We start from the raw sequence: 23667 nt of genomic DNA, 5'->3' as shown, positions 1-23667 counted from the left end.
TTTATGTCCTCAAGTTTACTGATTCTGTCCTTTGCTTCACTGACCCTTTTTCTGATTTTTTACATATCTTGTCTGAGAAGAGATTCATCGATCTGCATAGCTTGTATTTGATCAGACAAAGAGGTCAAGGCCATGTTACAGGATTGTGCTGCTAACATCACATCCTTAAGAGTAGGTTCTTCAGGGTTATCGAAGTGTAGCATAGGTACCTGTCCTCCAGATACATAAGCGACCCCCCCTCTGCTGCCCCCCTTCTAGATCAGGAACATAATCATTAGCCTTACACAATGTCTTATCTCCCAAACGTTGCCGCATTATATTTGTTTGAGAGGAATCTGTACCCGTTGGTGTTCCTCTGGCATACCTCTCTAGTTGAATTGCCACTTCTTTGCTTATCCTTGCTGCTTTTAGTTTGGGGAGATTGTTTGGAGCCACCACTGTTGCCCCATCTGGAGTGGTGTCTGTTTTCTTTGTCATACTCTGTTATATGGCGACTTTTTATTACACCACCTCCGTTCATCAGCCTGTAAGGTTGACCGGGATCTGTCACTGCCAAAGCTTCACAGTGATTTTCTTTCCTGCGACACCCGGAGCCCTCAGAGGGAGAATTCCCCTCTCAACCAGCATCCGACAGGACAAAGCCACCCAGTCCCCGAGCATAAAAACCCAGCTCACTACCGCATAACGATACAGGGGTACAGCAGTCTTGTAGCTACAGCCTTCAGGAGCCAGATATATGCTCCCCTCCACACCCATGACTGCTCCCGCTGCTCTCCTCAGCAGCCCGCTGATGTACAGGAATTGTCGGAGCGTGCTTTTGGCTGTTACAGTAGAGGGACGCCGGATGGAGACACTGAACTATGCCAGACTTCTCTCGCATGCGCCCTCTCACATCCAATTCCTGGCCACACCCCATGCCTAGTTTTTAAATTGACCCTGTATATGGGAATACACAGTATATGGGAACTGGAATAACAAAATTTAGCTTCATCTAGAAATTTTAATTTACAAATATATATGAATGAATTTCATATCCACTGTATAAAAGAATTAGATTCTCTTGAACCTGTGATCAATCTGTCTTTGACCATATTACAGCAATTGTTATATGTTAAAATGCTAAATCTCCCACTAATTATATCCCTAAAGAGACACTGTCCCCTTGATCATGCAGGTCAAATACAGTGCATCTGGAACAGGGATACCTCTCCCCTCTGCCCTGGCCTCAAATTGAAGTTGGGTATAGCCATTGGTCACTTTAGCATTTAAAACTTTATTAATTAGGATAGAAATAACCTGGAACAAGAAGAATTTAGAATTAGAGTGACTTTTTACAAGCATTCCAATAAGTTTGTATAAACTTTTGGCCTTCTTAAATGCTGACAATGCAAGATGTTTAAAGATCATTATTTTTCATGTAGAAAATGTTAAAATAACGTATCTTCTGCTCAGTAGGATATAGCCTTAAAACACAAAACTCAAACAATTACACTGTTCTACTGATGCCATAACAAGCATTCAACTGTTATCAAATGAGCAGCAATGAAATGCTTAAAAAGATTTTGAAGTCTGAAATCCATATAATTTTAAATTCCCAGTAGCCTAACAACCATTTAGAAGTATGTACTGTAGAAACAAAGTTAGCTTAAAAAAGTTGAACGGTTTGTTTATTATTAAAGATGACATTTCTTAAAAATTGTCCTGTCAATGATTCACCTATTTGCTTCCATGATCCTTTGTTTTTTATTTGTTATAAGGGTCATGAACATTTTTATCTAACACAGGGCAAATATTCTTATAATGACAAGTAAATCGAAAAACATAAAAATTATTTTTTTAAATTCTTCTGGAGTGTAGAAACACCAGAGCAAAGCATCATATACATTGAAACTCTACATTGTGACAAGCACTAAATACAAGCATTGAAGCTAATTATTATGTATAAGTAAATTAATCTGTGAACGTCAGAGTTTGCAGCCCATGTCATGGATGAACAGCAATCCATGGCAATGATATTCATGCCATTTTGCAGTCATGTGTGTTTTGCCATTACAGATCTCCCCATAATCTCTATTATCCCATCTGATCCAAGAAACAATATTTTCTTCTCCACAACATTCAATCAGTAGAAGTGAATGTAGGGGCAGTACTCCATGAACAAAAAAAAAGCAGAACACTGAGGAAGGCAGCCATTGCATGTGTTATGTGAAGAGAGAGTAGGATGGAACAAAATAGCAAGTAATTTAATAGGTAAGCAGGGTAGAATTACTTCTAGTATAGGAGTGTCTGCCAAATAATTTACAGTTTGTGACAAATTTGTGTATTGTCTTTTCTATTTTTACAATTGCAGGTTTCATTCTGCATTACCTTCTTATACATAGACTAGGGGTCTCCAAGACCCCTAATGTCATCTAGGACACCCCAAAAGAAGCTGATGAAGCACAGATCTGCTCCATCAGCTTCTTTCCAGCTTCTGAAGCTGGAGAGTGACACAAGAATGCGGAAGTGATGTATTATACAACTCTTCCGCATTCTTGCAGAGGAGAGGGGACCGGAGGGTGCTCGTGTAACGATCTCCCTCTGATCCCCTGTGACACAGGCGACATGCTGATCCCGGGCTCGCAGCGGGCACAGCGGAGCCTGGGATCAGCGGGACAACGGCAGGGGAGGACCGCGGAGGGGGGGGACCGATCATTAATTTTTTACTTTACTTTTAGGGGCTTTGGGGAAATATTGGGGGTCTAAACAGACCGCTGATATTTCCCTTCTAAAAAAGAAAAAGATTGAGGACACCAAGTCCTCAATCTCTTTTTCTGCAGCCCCAGTTATCAATGAACAGGAAGCCTCTATGAGTGTTCCTGTTCATTCACAACATGAGAACATTGTATGTTTACTATAACCACAATCATGAATGAATGGGAGGTGATGTAGATCACTCCCATTCATTCATAATTGAGGATATAGTAAACATACCATATCCTCAATTATCTACAAACACTCAGTGATCAATGATCGCTGAGTGTTGGCACTAGCTCTCCTTCCTGACACGCTGTCACGGGAGGCTGAGCGAGCGGAGCAGGGAGGAAAGCTCAGCCTCCTGTGACTGCGCGGGCTGTCTCCGCCCACACACCGCTCTGCCGCACTGTGATAGGAGGCTGAGTGGTGTGAGAGAAGAGACGCCGGCCACTCACAGCACTCTCCTACCGCAGTGCTCAGCCGGCTGTCACAGTTTCTCTTCTCCCTGCTGGGACACGGAGCAGGGCCCAGCAGGGAGGAAAGAAAGAAGGTATGTGCCGATGTATCTGCACAAAAACGGCACTTTCAACCTTTAGCCAAAGTGCCATTTTCAGCCGATATGTTTTGGCGGCCGATATATCAGTGTATCCCTAAAAAAAAGGTTATACTGACCTGAACCTCCCAGGCCAGCTACCTGCTTCTCCGGTCACGAAAGCCTCTCTTTCCTCCTACACTGTAGTATTGGAATGTTCAATGGTCACGAAAGCCTCTCTTTCCTCCTACACTGTAGTATTGGAATGTTCCCCAGTGTCCTCACATCTATACACTGTTTATAGAACTTGATGATGTTAGACCACTGCAGTGGATGGGGCAGAGAGGCTCCAGGGACCGCTATAAGGGCAATCAAAACTCAGAGAAGCAGGTGAGTATAATTTTCTTTAGCACCTAGACAAAGATGAGAACTTAACCCTTGCAGTGAGGGGCTAGCCCCACTGCAAGGGTTAAGAAAAATTCTGCTTGGAGGAGACTAAAGTTGGCCATACACTCATAGATTATCTGCAGATTGTCTATGGTCAGATGGATAAAGTGCAACAGATTCCTCCATCTACGCTAAACTGTGTGGATGGAGGAATCTCCCGCGGGGCCAAGCTGCAGGATCTTGCTAGTTGACCCCGCTGGCTCTCAAAGTACCTGAACAGTGCCTGTATCCACTCAGATTGTTCAGGTGTTTTGACAGCCAGTGGGTCCAACTAGCAAGATACTGACCCAGTGGGAGATTCCTCCGCACAGTTTAGGGTAGATGAAGGAATCTGTTGCACATTATCCATCTGACCATATAAAATCTGCAGATAATCTATAGGTGTATGGCCAGCTTTAGCTTAGGATGGGAAACCAGAAGACTTCTGAAATTACTTTTGTACTTTTTACTTTTTTTTAAACAATTTAAAAGCCTATTAGTCTACAAATATCTCTGTTATCTCTATATAATATGTTATAAAAGATCAAGTCACAAATCTAGATATATTAACAATTATGATACATAACATTTAACAAATAATATCAAATGTTTCCTGATATTTACAGATTCCATCTTAAAAATATTTAAAACATTTTCTACATGAGTAAGAACACTCCACTAAAACAATTTAACATGCATCCATATTAACCTTTAAAACTGTTGTCAGTGCAACAGCACATTACACAAAAAACTCCAAGGCAATAGCCTTGCTACTTTGGTCTAACTTACAAAACAGAATTTTAATGGTACTGTATAACCCTCCCTAGATTTCTAAATCTGTCTAGTGCAAGAAGGCATGAAATGGAACGCTCTGGTATATCATTGATTTGTTGCCAGTATAATCTGCTTTATTCAAGTCACAGTCCAACTGTTTTTATCACAGCCACCCTATTTCCCAATTTCTCTTCCCCAAAGCTGACCATGCATTATGAACAAGTCAGATGTGTTCATTCAACTTTGATTTTTATACCTCTTTCAAATCAATACCTTGTGATTGATCCTCTAAAATGTGAGACACACTGAGCTGTGCTAAAGAAAAGAATTAAAGGTAGGTGGTGAGATTTCTGTTTCTACTGAAATGAACAGTAGGTGCTATATTAGGCTTCTAATGACTCACAAAACAAATGTGTTGCAGGATAATTTGTTAATGTGCATTCTGCACCTGTTTAAAGAGTAAATCATGTCAATTGCATTCCTACATTAAAGACATTCAGCTACAAAGCTTGATGTAATTTATATCTGCACTATTTAACACAAATACTGTAAAGGCATAACCACTATGTGCTGAAACATTTTATTGATTTTATTTAAACAACATATATCACCAGTAAAACCTTTTTCACAATTGAATATTCACTATGTGTTATCAATTTGTTTGTGTTACTGATATGAAAATATATTGCAGATTAGATTTCTCTAAAATTGCACACTTTTAGATACACATTTTTTTTCATAGGAATCCATATATTAACAGATATCCACTATGAAATGGTAAAAGGTGTCAGGATAGTGGAACCTATTACGGTATATTAGTCTCTAACAATTATTTTTCTTCTTTCTCATGAATGCTGCTAAAATCCATTGTGAATATCAAAAACGTGTATGGAGAAATTTAATGAATGCTTAATGTATTCATGGGATTTTGTGCCACCTTCAATAGCATAAAGAATATTGACAATTGTGAGCACTGACAAGAGATGTAAAAAAAAAAAGAAAAAAAATGTACAAAGTCATTAACTAGTACTGCATGCCTATTCTTAATAAACAATCAATAAATATGAACAAAAATCACTTGTCCAACAAATGAAGCACAAGCAGTAGGAAATGTAGTTAGCAGATTGTCCCACTGTTTTCTGTATCAAAACCGGTGTTAAAGCTTTTTTTTTATATACATTGTCAAGCAGTTTTACAGTTTTAGGAAAAGGTTTGTGAACACTTAGAGGAACTTAACCCTTATCTTCAAAATAACAACAAAAACACATTCAGCCCTCAATCACACAGGAATCGGCCCGCACGTACAGCTCCGTGCACGGCTGTATCGGGCAGCTCCCAGGAAGGACAGGTGCTGCGTGTGATTAGTACACAGCCCCTGTCCTTCTCTATGGGACTACACAGGCGTACTCCCCCCTACACTCACCTCAAGTGCAGGTCCGTAGGGGTGCGTGTTTCCTAGCCTAGATCCATCCTGTCAGCGCACAGGTATGCTCACCAGCACCCACACGGACGTGCAGGGCGGGTGAGCGTAGGGGGGTGTACAGCCACGTAGTCCCATAGAGAAGGACAGTGGCTACGTACTAATCACATGCAGCACCTATCCTTTCCGGGAGCTGCTCGGTATGGCCCTGTACGCAGCATGGAGCTGTACGTGCGGGCCGATTCCTGTGTGTATGAGGGCTTAGAAATGTTTAGTAAAAATGAAACAATCTACAAACAGATACTTCTAGATACTTCTCACAGTGACCATTTTAACTAAGGGCAGGTTACTAAATCTCCTTTTACTTGCTGGAATTCTGGTACATGTGACTAGGACTATGACCATGCACATCATCTCAGGGGAAGAAAGTGCCTTTCCTTGAGATCTCATGAGTTTACAGATGAGATTTGCTGATGTCACCTTCCCAGGATGCAATGCTTAGGCACAATTACATAATTTGTGCCAAAGTAGACCAGGAAGTGGGAAAAAAGAAATTGTAAGTAAAATAAAAATATGTTTGTTTATTTAATGAATGTAAGATGAGTTTTATATGCTGATGTGATTTTTAGTCACAGGGGGTAAAGGTCCTACTTTAAATTAGAACTAAACCCAACAATTTAACTTTTCCTAAAAGAAAACCCAATTTGCAAAATGTTCAATGAATGTATTTAAATCCTTGATCCTGGCACATGCAACCTCGGCATCGCAGCTGTTTAGGATTAATTAATACTTCAGTAATTGCAAGCGTTTGAAGCCCTGAAGAAGGTCTTCAACAATGTTACAAATGGCATGAGGGCTAGCAACTAAGTTATGGCATGCAAGAATTTGTTTCATTTTGTTACATTTCAGATTTTTTATTTTTTTGTGTTTTTTGTTATTCGGATTCGGGCAAATCCGAATTTTCATTAATTTTGGATGAGTTAAACAATAATTATGAAGCAATGTTCATTGCAGGAAAGTGACATTAAATGTATTTTTTTCTTTTTAACTTGACAGTCCACAGAAACATAAAAAAAAAACAGCCAGGGGTTCCCCCAATTCATGCCAGACCCTTTCGCTCTGGTAGGAATTTTAGGGGGGATTCCAATGCCAAAAAAGTGTGGGGTCCCCCAAATCCCTTACCAGACCCTTTGATCCAAGCAACAGCCTGGCAGAGCAGGAAAGGGAGGGAAGACCATGTGCCTCCTCTGCGCCATGCCAGGCCACATGCCCTCAACATGGGTAGGGTGCTTTGCCAGGAGAAAGAGGCCATTGTCCTCATCTTGACCCCATGTCGATGAGGACAAGGGCCTCTTCCCCACAACCCTGGCCTGGTAGTTGTGGGGGTATATGGGCAGGGAAGTTTTTATCTTTATCTTTCATAATCAGGGATTAGCAAAGGTGCAGCAGATTAGTAGCTTTGGAGGAATAGTTCGGTTTTGCTGCACAAATGTGCACAAAAAGGATGCACAGTGGAGATCACTAAAGGTAAGTATTTCACCAGGAGGGCTGCATACTTAAATGAAAGTTGTTCTTTAAATCTGAGTGATGCCATAAAACAGCAGGGAAAAATTGATGTGTCACCAGTAACGAGAAATTTAATTTCCATTATCTTTTGCGGATTCTTTTTTGGTACTCTCATTTCTAAACTGTTTCTTGTTCTCATAATTGATTAGTTAGTTACATGTCCATTAGGTTTAACTGAAAAAAATTATTGTATCCTCAAAACCCTAACCCTACCATTGATTCAAATGAAGGAAAAAAACCCTGGTGGTCCAATTTGCTCAAACAATGGAAAAAGTCCCTATTCAATCTCCAAAAGCATCGGTAACTACCTAATTGAACATGTTATGATCTTAATTATTGTAAATAATAGTAGTCATTCATGTTTTCTGTTCTTAGAAATACATCCAATATTTTCTGCAGCAAGTTTTTAAGTCAGCTAGAAGCAGATCCTGTAAAAAAAAAAGGCTAATCAGTATTTCCAAAGGGCAAACAACTCTTTTTGTCCAGTTACATAGTTACATAGTTAGTCAGGTTGAAAAAAGACATTGTCCGTTGAGTTCAAACCTATATAGCATGGTTCAAATTGCTCAAAATGGCAACAAAATCCTTTCTGATCCCCTAAGGCATTTGGATATTCCCTGGATCAGCAATTTCTCTTTCTCTAGAATCTGTGCATTTAGGAAAGCATCCAAAACAATTAACTGAGCTAGCTACAAGTAGTTCCTGAGGAAGCCTAGTCCAAATTTTCACAGCATTTACTTTGAAAAACCTTTCTGTACGTGAAGGTTAAACCTCTTTTCAGACATAAAGTGTGTCCCTTTGTCCTTTGCAGTGACCTTAAAGTGAATATTTTAGCTGAGCTCCTCTATGCCTATAAACAATTTAGTTGCCCTTCTCTGCACTCTAGTTCCACAACATCCTTTTTGTGAACTGGTGCCTAAACCTGCACTGCATATTCCAGATGAGGATTTACTAATGCTTTGTACAGGGGCAAGATTATGTTTTTCTTTCTGGAGTGCATACCCTTTTTTAACACACAAAAGTATTTTGCTTGCTTTAGAAAGTGCAACTTAACATTGCATGCTATTATTAAGTCTATGGGTTACCAGAACAGCCAGGTCTTTCTTGATTATTGACTCCCGGAGTTGTACTCCTCCTAGAGTGTATGAAGCATGCATGTTTTTAGTCCCTAAGTGCATAACTTTACATTTATTAACATTAAACCTAATTTGCAAAATAAATGTCCAATCAGGCAGTGCATTCAAGTCTGCTTGTAAGTTGGAGACATTCTGTAAGGACTTTATTCCACGACATAGGTTGTTGTCATCTGCAAACACAGAAATGTTACTTTTAATACAGAACTCTATATCAGTTCTAAATAGTTAAAACAGTAAGTGTGCCAAACTGAACCTTGGGGGACACCACTAACAACCTTAGACCATTCAGAGCATGAACAATTAATAACTTCTCTCACTGTGCTTCATTAGAGACTGTGCACTGCCACCCCCATTATGGAATTGAGTTCACCATGTTCCTTCGAATACTAAAAGCGGAAGAAGGTATTACATAGATTTGCCATCTCTTTGTCCCCAGAATATGAGTGTAACATTAAACATAGTCTACAAAGTTGACAGCCTTTAATTTTTTCAACTTGTTGGAGACACAGACAAAGCTGTCCTCTATTAACAGAAAGTCTCCACATCCTATTGTGCTCCACTATTGCCGTAGCTGGTAGTAATATTAGGCACTTCCTCATTTTCAGTATTTCTGGGAAGCCTATAGGGAGACACAGAGATTCTTTATGTGCAGCTATTAGGAGGTGAGCGATTCTACACCCACAGGCCAAAGAGGTGGCCAGGTCACACTTTTGAAAGACAGGGCACATCTGCCTTTCAGATCATTTCTGGCAATCAGAGAGCTATATAGCCAGAGCTTTATTATTCAAGAAACACTGCGCTAGGACTGGATATCTAAATAAGGAAGGGCCAGCAGCAACTATATTCGTGTGTATCTCTCTTAATGGCAAGCAAGTTGCGCTTGGTCAGTGTGAATGTGAATTGTAACATGAAAGAAAATGTACAATCTAACTTGAAGAGACCATGATTGTCTCTAATGACGAAATTCTGTATCACAGATGTATAATCAAAATGTGAGTGTTCTCTCAAGGAACAACCTATATATGTGAACACCAAAAATCAATATAAAAAATCAATATAATGCATGTGATGCATGCACAATGACAGTGCTCAATGAATAAATATATAACAAAAGTGCCAGACTCGAAACATAATCCGGAAGCTGTGTGATCAACAAACACAAACCTTCAACCCTTATATGTAACCAATGGGTCTACACATTGGCATGTGTAGACCGGATCCAATATAGAGGGTTTAGTGATAGCAATAATCTAAACAGTGCTAAAAGTGATCTAAACAGTGACGAATAGCTGTTGGCTGTGGGGCAGTGCACAAAAAAACCCGATATAATTAATTGCTTCCCCTCTTCAATGGATAGTAAAGTTGGATATTGAAACAGTCACATCAAATTATCCAGCATTCGATGGGTTAAATATTTAAATTAGCTCTACGCTATACCAGGCAGTCAGTTTTAGAAGATTTTGAGGTTTATATATCAGAATAAGGAACGGCTACTTCCCTGTCCAATAGTGATGTTTTTTTTTTGTGCACTGCCCCACAGCCAATGTTTGAGCATATTAGTAGGCTATTCATCACTGTTTAGATCACTTTTAGCACTGTTTCGATTATTGCTATCACTAAACCCTCTATATTGGATCAGGTCTACACATGCCAATGTGTAGACCCATTGGTTACATATAAGGGTTGAAGGTTTGTGTTTGTTGATCACACAGCTTCCGGATTATGTTTCGAGTCCGGCACTTTTGTTATATATTTATTCATTGAGCACTGTCATTGTGCATGCATCACATGCATTATATTGATCTTTGATATTGATTTTTGGTGTTCACACATATATAGGTGGTTCCTTGAGAGAACACTCACATTTTGATTATACATCTGTGATACAGTATTTCGTCATTAGAGACAATCATGGTCTCTTCAAGTTAGATTGTAAGTTTTCTTTCACGTTACAATTCACATTCACACTGACCAAGCGCAACTTGCTTGCCATATATAGCCAGAGCATTCAGAGGAAGTAATAAAGTAGATAACCAAGTCTTCCTCATCCTTCTTCTAGGCATGGAGTAGTGCAGTGTCATCAGCAGCAGAGTTGCAGTCTCTGCCTGCAGTGTATCAAGCATGGTAAATTTACCCCGTCATTTACTTACCACGTACATAAAGAGACACATGACTGTTCACCACAAAGCTCAGTGGGAACAACACATGTAAAATGGTTGCCAAAAAAAGGCCCTGCACTCCTCCTTCTCGCTTCCTCCTTTCCACTTCTTCCCCTGCTACACAAGAATCTCTATCTGTGGCCTCAAGTAATAATGATGGAAGTTTTACAAGGGTTTTGAGAGGCTTACCGTACCAGAGTGGCAGGTACCCAGCCACCATTTTTTATCCCAAAGGCATCTTTGCCTCTACCAACATGTGAAAGCTAATGTCTCCATGACCCTGGTCCACATGGCCAGTGGCTGGGTCCACATTACCACAAACACATGGTGCAATAAACATGAGCAGAGACATTACTTCATGGCTATAGTCTCTCTGAAATTGTACAGTTTAACAGTGATTTCAAAAGTTGCTTAGTCTTTTCTCATTAAACTACAACCTGGTAAAAGTGCTTACACAGTAAAATATATTTTTAGATTTTATTTGCTGAAAGAAGGCACTTTAATGCGGTTTCGATAAGAAGTTGCCTGGTGTCTCTCCTGTTCAAAATGCTGCCAAGTAACATTTTTAAAGTAAAGTGTATGGAGCCAGTACAATATTTTGCAGTCTTTTTTGACTTTTTTGCAGTCTGGGAAATAAATACCTATAAATGTATTTGTTGCATAAAATCTGACTGTTGTCCCTTCTGTTAAAAATCCAGCCTACCAAACCAGCTTAAATAATGTGTTTGGAGTCTTTGAAATGTTGATAGAAATATGTCTTCCTTTTTTATGTGTCTGTGCTAAAGCAGTTTCCTGATCGCTGTGCAGGTCTGATTCAGAGCTACTGAAAGTGCTTGTTTGAAGTAATTGCTGCCAAAGGAGGTTCGACCAGCTATTAACCCCAAAGGTTCACTTATGCTTTCCTCCAGCATATTCCTCACTTCCTATCCTGTAGACAGGAAGAAGTGATAATTAATTTCTCCAGTGTTAGAAAAATCTGCCTTAAGGCAGTTGTCCCTCAAAAAAAGTGTCTTCACTGCAAATTTCCCCTCTAACCTTGATTTAATAGCAATTAAAAATTATATTTTTCCCTCACTTTCAGTGCAAGCAACAATGGTCACCAGGTCAATTAGAGGGGGTTATTCTCCTCAAAAGAGACACAGACAGTGATAAAAACCTGGTAGGGTTTCTTACCCTTCCTCACTATTTCCAAAGCTAAAAAAAGTCTTGCATTTAGATATATTTAAAGTCTCAGGGTTTTCAGTCAAATGAAACATGGTTAAAAAATAATATTGTATATCATAAAATAAATGTTTACTTTGGGCAGAGATTGATGAGCTTTATTCTCTGTTTTAATCTGCACTTGTTGCAGTGTACAAGCATTCAGCACTGAAATTCATGACTCAACAGAAACCGAACTGAAATTAAAAAAATTAACAGGAAAGTGTAATATAATAAAAAGCACACAATAATACATAAAAGCACAAAATATGATGAAACGCATCAACGACTTCTAACCAAAAGTGCTTGCAAAATAGGCAGTTATTGGTTAAAAGCCATAGACAAATATAATACGCTAAAATTAGTTAAAAGCTGAGGACAAGTACAATCTAAAGTTTCCACTGTACAGCTTATTAGTGGGCAAATATGTGCATTGAATATTGAATGGTAAAAAGAACTCTTGAACTTTCCAGTACTTATGCGTTTAATCAAAATCAAATTTAAAACTGTGGGGAAAACACATTTTAGAACATACTGGCATTTTCAAGACTAAGATTGGCAAATACACATGCTTTTACTTTGAACACATTTATTCAGTAGTTCATTATAGGCAGTGAATTGTATAAATGCAGGAAAAGATAACTTCAGACCTAAAACAGTAGGTTAAACTATTATGACACATCTAGGGCCAAAACAGAAACAGGAGGACTAAAGTTAGAATATCAATTTTCCTAAATTAATTGTGTTTTGTTATACAGTAGAACTTCAGGCGAATAGCTGAATAACAGCTTCAGTGCAAAAAGGTTTTGCAGCATTCTGCTGGCAATTATCCTTCTGCTTACCTGGCACGGAATACTTCTCTGTACATCCAGGTTCTTTTTCTGTACTTCATATTCCACCTGCTGGTGGCTCTTAGTATATTTAGCAATTCTAGCTCATATGCATAGATCCTAAAGTTGGTAACTTTACAACATTTGCCATTAATAAAACCTGCATCAGATTTATGAAATTGTTATTATAAAAATGATTAACACATATTTGAGGAACTTATTCAGATGAACCTTTCTGTCAACATTAAAGCAAAAGTAAAGGACAAAAAAAAAAATTTAGGAGGTAGGGACAGGTTTTGGCAGAAGAGACATGCAAAGTCTCTTCTGCCACAAAATTCTTCCTCTTTCCTGTAGCAATATTTTATTTTCTGTGTACACTGTATAGTGCATGCATTGTGCAGTGTACACTTTCAGCTTATTCACTGCATCTCACAGTTTTCGTGAATAGGACTGATGCCGAGGATTAAACTCCTGTGCCAATGCATAAATAGCTAAAGAGGTGGCCAATAGCTAGAGAGATTACCTAGGAACCTGCAAATGGTGGCAGCAGAGATGGCGGCAGTGGGGAACTGAGCAGGGCAGGGGATGGAAGATGCCTCACACAGTGAAAGAAAAGGGCATACTTGTAAGGAAAGTGTGGCATAATGTGTAACTATACTGTGTATACTCACACACTTATGATTTTAAAAAACCCACGCTGCACACAGCAGTTTACTACCACTTTAAATATCCTGCCTTTTACAAACTGTACAATTCTGAAGCATGTAACCGTCTTGTAATGAGGCAACATAGATACATTTATTGGTTGCCATATAAAGCATAGGGTAATAAATTATGCTGTTTTTTTGTTCACACAGATGCTTCTGATGTCAGTGATCTGTGATCTGTATTCACAAAGCTGCCGAAGGATCCAGCCGTAGCTTCGGCTGATCCTTTGGCTAGCTTCGGTTATGGGAGGCCTTAGGTTCAGTAGAACCAAAGGGCTGCTGTACGAGCTATTCATTATAGCCCGTACAGCTCCCAAAGTTGGCCGACAGGCTCAAGCCTATTTCACTTTGCAATAGCCAATAGCAAGCTGGCTATTGCACCCGCCCTCTGCTGCTGTCAATCATTAGAAGAGGACCTGATGGAGAACTTCAGGTCCCCTCTGCTGATTGACAGCAGCAGTGGGCGGGTGCAATAGCTAGTTTTCTATTTGCTGTTGCAAAGTGAAATAGCCAATAGGAATCTAGCTATGCATTCCTATGCTGTTTTTTTTCTGACTGACGGCGGCCGGCAGCCCCGATATCAGAAAAAAAAAACAGAGCAGGGAAAGGTTTACTCTGCTCAATAGAGCAGAGTAAACCTTTCCTGGAGAAAGTGTGTTTCTCCTGTGGCGGCCGGGAGCCGCTATCTAACAGCAGGAGACTCACGGAGCGTCTGGGAGAGTTGGGATGTCTGACAGCTTAGCAGAGCCGACTTTGATATCACCGCCGGCTCCGCTAAGCTGTCATGAGAGTTCAGCATCCCCTGGTCACTAGGTAACCAGGGTACGCTGAACTGTCATTACACACTGAGAACTTGGCGGAGAGACGCTGATCTGTCTCTGAATGCAAGTGGCCGGAGCCAGCCGTGAGATGACGGCTGGTTCCGCCCAGCTGTCAGTAGCAGGCTGTCAGCCGGCCAATGGCCAGCCATTCGGCCAGCTTCAGCTTTCAACTCGGCTCAGTCGAGCCGAAGCATATGCCTTCAGCTCGACTGAGCCACTCGGCCAACTTTGGGAGCTGTACGGGCTACAGTGAATAGCCCGTACAGCAGCCCTTCGGTACTGCTGAACCGAAGGGGTCCTGGGGCCAAAGCTAGCCGAAAGATCAGCTGAAGCTATGGCTAGATCCTTCGGCAGCTTTGTGAATAACCCCCTAAGAGTAAGAAACCTAGGGTGACAACACCGTGCCTCCACAGATCAAGCACAGTGAGTGAGCGTTGTCATCCTAGGACAGGAAGTATGTTACTGGCAGGGATTACAAAGGACTAATAAACTGCAATATATAAAATTTGGGGGTTTAGATACTCTAACTTTAAGTACATGTAAAGCCATTGGATAGAATAGATTTTTGCTGTCTGTGCCGCTGGAACAGATATCTCCATTGGAAGATCTCTACTTACCTTACCTCTTTTTTTGATGACATATGTATAATTTGGGATTTCTCATCACTTTCTGTTCCAGTGATAATAGTCACCAGGACAAATGTGTGTTAATCTACCCAATGCGGACACAGACAGCAATGACAACCTGATAGGTGTTCTAATCCTTCCCTATCTATAACAAAACAAAAAGATCTGGCACTGTGTCTGATTTCTCCACCATCCTATGAATGGGGAAGAAATGCCCCCCGGAATATGTGACTTCGGTATCCTCCATTCACAAAACAATATGTAAACAGACACAGTGCCAGACCTCTGTACATGCACAAGATCTGGTGCTGCCTCATTGGGGGCTGGCTGCGTAAATGAGGAAAACAGTCAACTCCCCGTCACACAACAAACAAGATGGCATGCTTGACAGGACAGCGGTGCCAGAGAAGAGGAAAACACAGGATCCACTGGGCATGTTAGTATTGTATTACTATTACAGCACAATGAAAGCACCAAAGGTACGTGGGGAAAAGAATGTATGTTTTATTGAGAGGTTAAAGTTCTTCTTTAAAGTGAAACAAATGCCCAAATCCAAAGTGAATAAAATAATTTATTTTGTAATTGAATTTTTATTTTTGCTGTATACTTTATTTATGATTCAAAGTTTAGACAGTAATACACTATACAAGACAATATGCTGTAATTAACAAATAATGTATCTTATCTTCCTACAAACCTAACCGTAAGCTGCAAAATATAGTTCTGTTTGGAAATTCTTTAATCCTCTTATCACATCACTTTCCTACATGAAATAAAGCAGCTTGCACAGTGCCATGTGCATTTTAGTTTAAAATGATCAATTATATAATTTTGCAATTGCATCAGGTTTGCAATATGCATAGAAAATGTATTCTTTTGACCTAAAATGTATGTATTATATGTATTTATAACTTAGCTACTGGTGCATACCTGTATTTTAGAAAGAAAAATAGATGTGAATATCAAGGGGTATGACTACCAAAAGCATTTAGCTAAACAGATGAGTAGTTCTGTTTGACAGAACATAACTCAAATCATTCACAGTTTCATCTTATCGATTTAATCAACAACTGAAAGATGTAACCGTATACAATTAAACTTTAGGCACGACAAGACAAGGGACATCAATAAACTTGATGCTGGCCTGCTCAAGGAATGACTGATTGGTCGTATTGTGTAAGCTCTGTATTATAGTCTTAATACAATAATCCCTTAAGAGATTACATTAAACACATTGTGTCTCTACAATAAATTTTAATTTTTAGCATTTTTCTTTCCATTTGGTATCCGGATTACAACTAGTTTGATGGTGTGCTAAGTAGGATGCTTTAAAAATGAAAGAAAAATTAAATATTAATATGCCATTTGATGTTGAAGATGCAGTAAAATGTCAGATTTAACATAATGCTGATAAAAGGGAAACTACTTTTTTTAATAGAAGTACAGGTATATGATAAAATTAACATAAACTATATTGTTATGTTGCTGTTTTACAAAATGTAAGTATGTGCAAGGGAAATATACAGGTTTTGCATCACTGCTCTGAAACTAGTGTTAGGGCTGGGAGTTGAACAATAGCTATCATTGGAGGCTGAAGCTGTTCTTTATAGTTCTAACTTATGCTCTGTTTCTTCCTTTAAAAACAACATGCTGTCCAGGGCATTTTCTTACTATTTGCACACACATGATAAAATTTTTGGCTAGAAAACCGCTTCAAACCCCCAAACAATGATATATGTTCTGAAAGCAGAAGCCCTGTAGAATAAAAAAAATGCTAGTTGCAATTTTGTATGTCGCACGGTTTTTGAGCAAATGTTTATCAAACTAGTATTTTTAGGAAAAAATAAACTAAATTAAAATTTAGGTGCACAAAATCATAATACCCAATTTTTTGGTAAAATATGAAAGACAGGATCATGTTGGGTAAATAGATATCAAACATGTGAAGCCTTAAAATTGCGTTCGCCCGTGAAGCTGCAAAAAATGTCAATACCCAAAATTTCCCATAGGGAAAATTTTAAACACTTTTACCACTCATCAGTTTAGTGTTAACAGTGATTAATAGTGCTAGAATTATTGCTCTTTCAGACCCCTAATGTCACCCATAGACCCCAATGAAGCTGAGGAAGCAGGTATCTACTTCCCCAGCTTCATCTCCTGGCTCTAAGAGCCGGAGACTGTGTACAGTGACACCGGTTGTGATGTAATACACATCACTTTCCGGTCCAGTGATCGGAAGAGAGATCAGCGGCTGGAAGCCACTGAATCTCTCTCTGATCATTGCGGGGAGACCCACCGAGCCACTCCTGGGCGCTGCACGGAACAGCGGTGCCCAGGAAGACAACGACGGCCGCGGCGGGGGGGAGTCGGGGCGCCGCCGCACTGTACAAACGATCCGGTGGCTGTACAGGCGCCGAATCACTTGTACATTCACAGCAATCGCCTGCTGTTAAAAGCGGTACCAAGAACACGGCTACTGCAGCAGCCGTGTTCTTGTTTTAACCACTTTTAACGGGTCGCCGTCTATAGACATATTGCGACCTGGAAGTGGTTAAGTTATATTCAAGTGATTTTCAGGTTTTTAACTAATTTACACAATGGCCTTGATTTACTAAAGGCAAAAAGGCTGTTCACTTTGCAAGGAAATGTTCCTTTTGCTTAGCAAATGAGATGAAGCTCTGCTGACTTCCATCATGCAATCATGTGCAAGAAAATATATATATATATATTTTTTCCATGTACATGATTGGATATTCTTTGTAAAGTGAGTTTCATCTCATTCACTAAGCTATGAAAACTCCATAGCAAAGTGAAAATTACCTTGCAAAATAAACAGTCTATTTGCCTTTAGTAAATCAACCCCATTGTCTTCAAATGCTAGCAAATTTTTACAGAAAGAATCAAATTCTGTCAAATATAAGACGCACTTGCATACTTTTTTCTTTTCATAGCATGCATGTTCATAGCATCTTTTAAGTTTGACTTCAGCAGGATAAATAGTGAGAAATGTTAAATAGAGCTGTTAATTCTGTTAAATAGAGCTATTGATGAATGGCTTTGTTTGGCAAGTTCTCTTTCAGGTCCGATCCTCTGCTGATTGACAGAAGGCAGTGGGCAGTGCAATAGCCATTCTGTTATTGGCTATGGCAATTTTAAATACCCAATAACAGGCTTTGTTTATTTCTGTCCACTGCACAATGTAAACATTGCATCCTCGAGGTTTTTTTTTTTTCAATTGTCAGCCGACGCTGGAATGACTTTGTGGGACATTTTTTACATTTATTTTAAATAAAGGAATTCGTGTTTTGGTTTTTTTTCAATTAAATGAACTGTGTTTATTTACTTTTTTTAATACTTTAAAAAGTTACTGAGGCTGTGATGTAATATCACTGCTAACGCTTCCAAGCAGTTTGAGGGGCAATAGCAGGATAAGTTACAAAAGAGGAGGAAGAAAAAGGTGCATTTGCAGCTGCTGATGACACTGTAGTACTCAAACCTGGGAGAAGGGAGGATAAGGAAGGCTGGGTTTTCCTTTCCACCACCTCCTCTGCATGCTCTGGCTGTATAGCATGCCCACTGCCAGAAAAGAAAGGCAGAAGTGCGCCACTTCTGAAAGGTGCAGCCCAATAACTGCTTTGGCCTGTGAATGCAGAAACAACGTACTCCCTAAAGGTCCTTGAGTTCCGGTCCAGTGCGATCTGCAACAATGCTGCATGCACTATTTTTGCAGATCGCACTGGACAGGAACGCAGGCAATTATGTGCCACGCGTTCCGGTTCAGGTGATCACACTATGGGCGAGGGACATGGGCGAGAGACATGGCGAGGCACATGGCAGTCCCATTGACTTTAATGCACCGCCACGCCCCCTCCCACCCCAGAACTCAGGGAGCCTGCTGGGTTGCATACCAGTGCGTTCGAGGCTGAACGCTCTAGAACACACTCTTTGTGGTGTGAACCGGCCCTAATAGCTGTGCGTGAAGAATCTCTGCATCTCTTTTAGGCCTCCCAGACATGCTGAAAACAGGGGAATGACTAATTTTATTATCAGCTATGGTAGTATTGGGATGTGGGGCTTTGGTACACTTCACAATGTGGTGATGTTGTGCTGTAAACTGGACTGCAATAGTTTGCAGTGCTGTGCTGCTAACAAAGGGCAGCTTTGCCTGTATAACCAACAAGTTCACACTGCTGCTGACCCCCCAAAAATACCCAGACAAAATTATCTAGAAATAAATTATACAACCAACAAAAAAACTAAAATACTAAACCCCTAACACCCAGAAATTGTTGTTGTTTTTTTTAACTCTTTTAGAAACTTGGGATACACATGAAAAGAGTAAAACATCCCCCAAAAATGGGGAACAACAGCTACACAGCAAAGAAGTGGATGCTGACACACAAAGTCGCCTTAAAATGACTTTTGGGTCATTGAATAGAATGGGGTGGTACACACACTGCAATACAATTCACCATAATGAATCACAGATGTCAGTCAAAAGCACGGTAAATACAGGGGGGTTTTCCACTCTACGTAGCCCATCACCCTGGCAATGTAGCAGTGGCACTATACATCATTGCACATAGCACTGTATAGCTTTGTGGTAGCACATTAGCACGATACTTTCGCGGTCGGCTTTTCCTCACCTTAACCCCAACACACACTGACCAAAGGCTGATGGGAGAGTTGTGCAGAGAGTATTAGACCAGATCACTGTGCATGAAAAGCATTGGGTGAATGCACCCATAATTTCATCAAACCCTACCTCAGCCCAAACTAGAAACTCTTCCGTACTTAGGTTGCTTCTAAAATCTTTTACACTTTGGGGGTGCTTTACTAACCTAAACACACGCACGCACCAGGTGCGTGTGATTTTTACACAGCAAAACATATTTATCAACCAAAAAGTCTCTAAAAGCATATTTCCACTAATGCCATATATGGAAAAATCATGCACATGATGCATATATAATGCTGCTTCACAGTTTAGACAAAAATGGTTAGCTCATGCATTTACATTCCTGCATTCATCAACGCAAGCAACACAATGTAGAGCTAATTTACACAACATCACCTTGCAATTCATGCAGTGCTTTGCACAACACACCTGCTGGGTGTGTACACACTACAAATGTGTCTAGATTCCACCAATAGATCATGCTGGGAGGGAACACACTACAGAGGTGTATACTTGTTTGTGGTGTGTTTATAAGGTTAGTAAATCAACCCCTTTGTGTCCCCTGTCTTCTACCAATTTATTACAGAGTTTTTAACTTTTAGCTGACCAACTTGCTCTGTAACTGCAGCTTTATTAATGATTGTTTCTATCTTACCATCAAATTAACACCTCCACTAATCAGTGGATTCAATCTAGTTTTTTTTTTCTTCACTTTTGGGTCTTGTAACAACTGCCTAGCTTGGTTCAGGCTGCCACCAAGCTGTAGCGCATTCACACCCACCCATAATTACCCCAGCCATGAATTCCACATTTGCTCCTCAATAATAAACCAGAGAGGCTGCAGGCTCATAGGAAAATTACATATGTATACATGTACATTTATAAATTTAGAGCCTAATTAAAACAAATACCTAACATCAATAATAATCTTGATTCATGTTAAAAATATAATGGTTACAACTTTTTTCTCATTCAACATAAATTGCTTTTTTATAATAATATATGACAGTGGTTATGGCATCTATTTTTGTATTACAATTACAGCTAGAGCAGAGCAGGAATAATATCTAAATGCAGAACAATATTTTCAAATATTGTTTTTTTCAGTCAAGAGTCTTTATAGATTTGATTTATGTCATAAATCTAAGAAGTCTAGTAGCATGTCATTTTCACTGTTTAGATGGAAACACCTATTTCATTTATTCTTACTATTATAGTATTTATAAGGGAAGAGGAATGAGCGGACATCTAGAAAATATTATATCTGCAAATATAAACCCTCTTCTTCTCTTTTGATAAGAGTAAATCTAGGTGTTGACCTCAGACCTTTCTGAAAATTGAGCTGACCTAAAATCATTGGCAGGTAAAGTGCAGTAATAATAGAAGTTGAAAATCAATACACTCTTCTTTACAGGGTCAATCTAAAGACATTTCAGTTTCAATGACAAAATGTTATTTGTCACCAAATACAATTCTAGTATTTTTGCCAATACATCAAAGCCTGTATTATAGCATATGAGCAGTATAATGCTCTTAGCTTAAATATGATTTCAGTGGATGAGATATAAAAAAATACAATTATTCAATAATTTGATAGTGGGGTGATTTTACATCCAAATGAAAGCAATGTAAGTTGCATATAGCAGTGAAAGAACACTGAAAATAAAATGTAACTAGTATTATGTACCCGTTTGGTAAGAAAGAATAAATATACTTTGAAGCCTTTATCATATGTTATTAAGTTAATGTGTTGTGTTTTTGTATATTTTCATATTTTATCTTTTTAGTGTTAAACACTATACAATGTAACAAAAAAAGATATTTTAATTTGTGTGGTGCTGTATGCTCTTTTTCACATGTTTGCCAGTCTATTATTTTTTATGTATTAGAGGAAAATCACACAGAGTATTTTCTCTGCCTCAACATAAACAACAAAATGCTAATTTGATGCTTAAAGCTATTTAAATTGTCCTAGGTATAGAACCATCAAGGCACAATTACCTTAAATATTTCATTGCCTGGGAACAGAATGCCTTTACTGACAATATACATATGTTAATATTGTTTAATCTAGCACATACTGCTATTTCTAGATAAGCAAAGGCCAGGCTTTGCATTTAATCTTAGTTTATTTTAACCCTTAAGCATTAATCAAAGGTACATATAGTTGTTTAAGTGTTGAATCACCAGAAACACCAAAATATGCTTCTATTTAAAAGCCTATATTTGTTTAACATTTACATATTATTGGCCTTCAAAAATCTTCGCAGTGCACTTATGGAGATATTATTGTACATCTATGCATGGCCACCTGTATTTAGAAAAAGAAATGACAATCGTGGCTTTTTTTGTATTGGTAAAAACAAAAAAGTTCATACAGGACATTTGTTTCAACTCTATTAACTAGTGCTCTGTTTGTACCTATCACTGCAGTACAAGAGAATAGAAAAAGAAGAAACGACAGCTGGCTATGCATCCTCTTGTTTCATCTCTACAGTCACCATCATCTTTGCCTATAAGCCAAAAGAAAAAATAAAGAAATTGTTACAAAAATAAATCTCCTATGTGCATCTGTTTATTTTTTTCCTCATTCCTCCCCTGCATCCACTAGTTTTTGGTGAAAGATTTTTTATCATAATATATCAACAAGGTGAATAAAATGTTGGTCATTGCATTTGATTAATAGCTTGATACTAGGAACAATTTGCACTGTAATTAATAGCAGCCAGTCAAAAGCCACTTTGAGTATTGTGCTGTCATATAAATTTTAGTTGACATAATTATACGAAGATTGGCTGGAAGTGGCTGCAGACCTATACTGAGTTAAGTTATTTGAAAAGACCCTCTAAGGAAGATGTACAAATCTGTAAATTTAAAGCTGTGCAATTTATTATGAACTGTTTTATTTGTAGACATTTTCATAACCTGAGATGAGATTTAGATGAGAATACAAAGTACACACAAGTAGGATACATAAAAAGAGATGAAGCATTTCAATCTTTTTAGGACAAGGGAAAAAATGAATCTGTTGAAAGAAAGAGCGCCACATGGCAAGCATGTAGTATAATATAACATCAGTAATTTAGTAGTTAGTATGTATGTGATCAGTTTATCAGAATTTCTGCAATTAGTGTAGTCTGGAAATTAAGTAATGACGAGTATGAGCAATAAAATCTACAAAAATGAGAAAGGTTTCTCCACTCTTATTACAGCATATGGGCAAGAGGATAGAAAAGAGGCAATACAAGAAGAAAAAAGAGAAGATATATGGATAAAGATAAGGCAGTGTAACCAGGGGCGGACCGGGCTGGGGGGTGGGGGGCGATTGCCCCTGGGCCCCTCTGATGCCCTGCAGGCTAGGCCGGTGATAAGATGGCATACCGTTCCCCAGGCAACACAGAGGTTCTGGGGCTGTCAGCCAGGTGGGGAATACCATGCTCCCCCTCACAGCAGCTGCTGCAGTTTGTCCTCCCGCCTTGTACATTGGCTCTGCTGGATATGGGGTGTCTTGCCCGTGCCCAGGCTGTGGCTACTGAACTGAGAGAGTGGATGAGGAGGTAGCAGGTGCATAGCGGGTAGGAACAGGGTTGGTAGTCCTATATGTGAGCTCTCTCTCTCTCCAAATCAGGATTGTGGGGGGTGTAGGAGGAACAGCAGAGGGCTGAATCCAGTACATTGCAGAGTCCTGAGTCCAGTGCATTGCAGAGTCCTGAGTCCAGTGCATTGCAGAGTCCTGAGCTCATTGCATTGCAAAGTCTTAAGTCCATTGGATGCAGAGTCCTGAGTCCATTGCACTGAAGAGTTCTGAGTCCAATGAGGTCCAGTCCAGAGGGTAAGTAACATCATACAGCGGAGTCAGGACAGTAATTGTACATCTGTGGACATATTTATGGCAGTGTCAGGATAGTAATGATTGAAGGTCTGTGAAAATGTTTATGGTAGTATTAGGACAGTAATAATTATGTGGGAACAAACTGTATCCATTATTATAACCCTCAACCCCTTCTATTCCCCGGTCCCACCCCATGGGGGTACAGTTCATTGGAAGATGGGGGT

This window comes from Nanorana parkeri, unplaced genomic scaffold (genome assembly GCF_000935625.1).
Source record: "Nanorana parkeri isolate BGI_ZX_2015 unplaced genomic scaffold, ASM93562v1 scaffold1158, whole genome shotgun sequence".
NCBI lineage: Eukaryota > Metazoa > Chordata > Amphibia > Anura > Dicroglossidae > Nanorana > Nanorana parkeri.
This window is presented reverse-complemented; position numbering follows the sequence as displayed.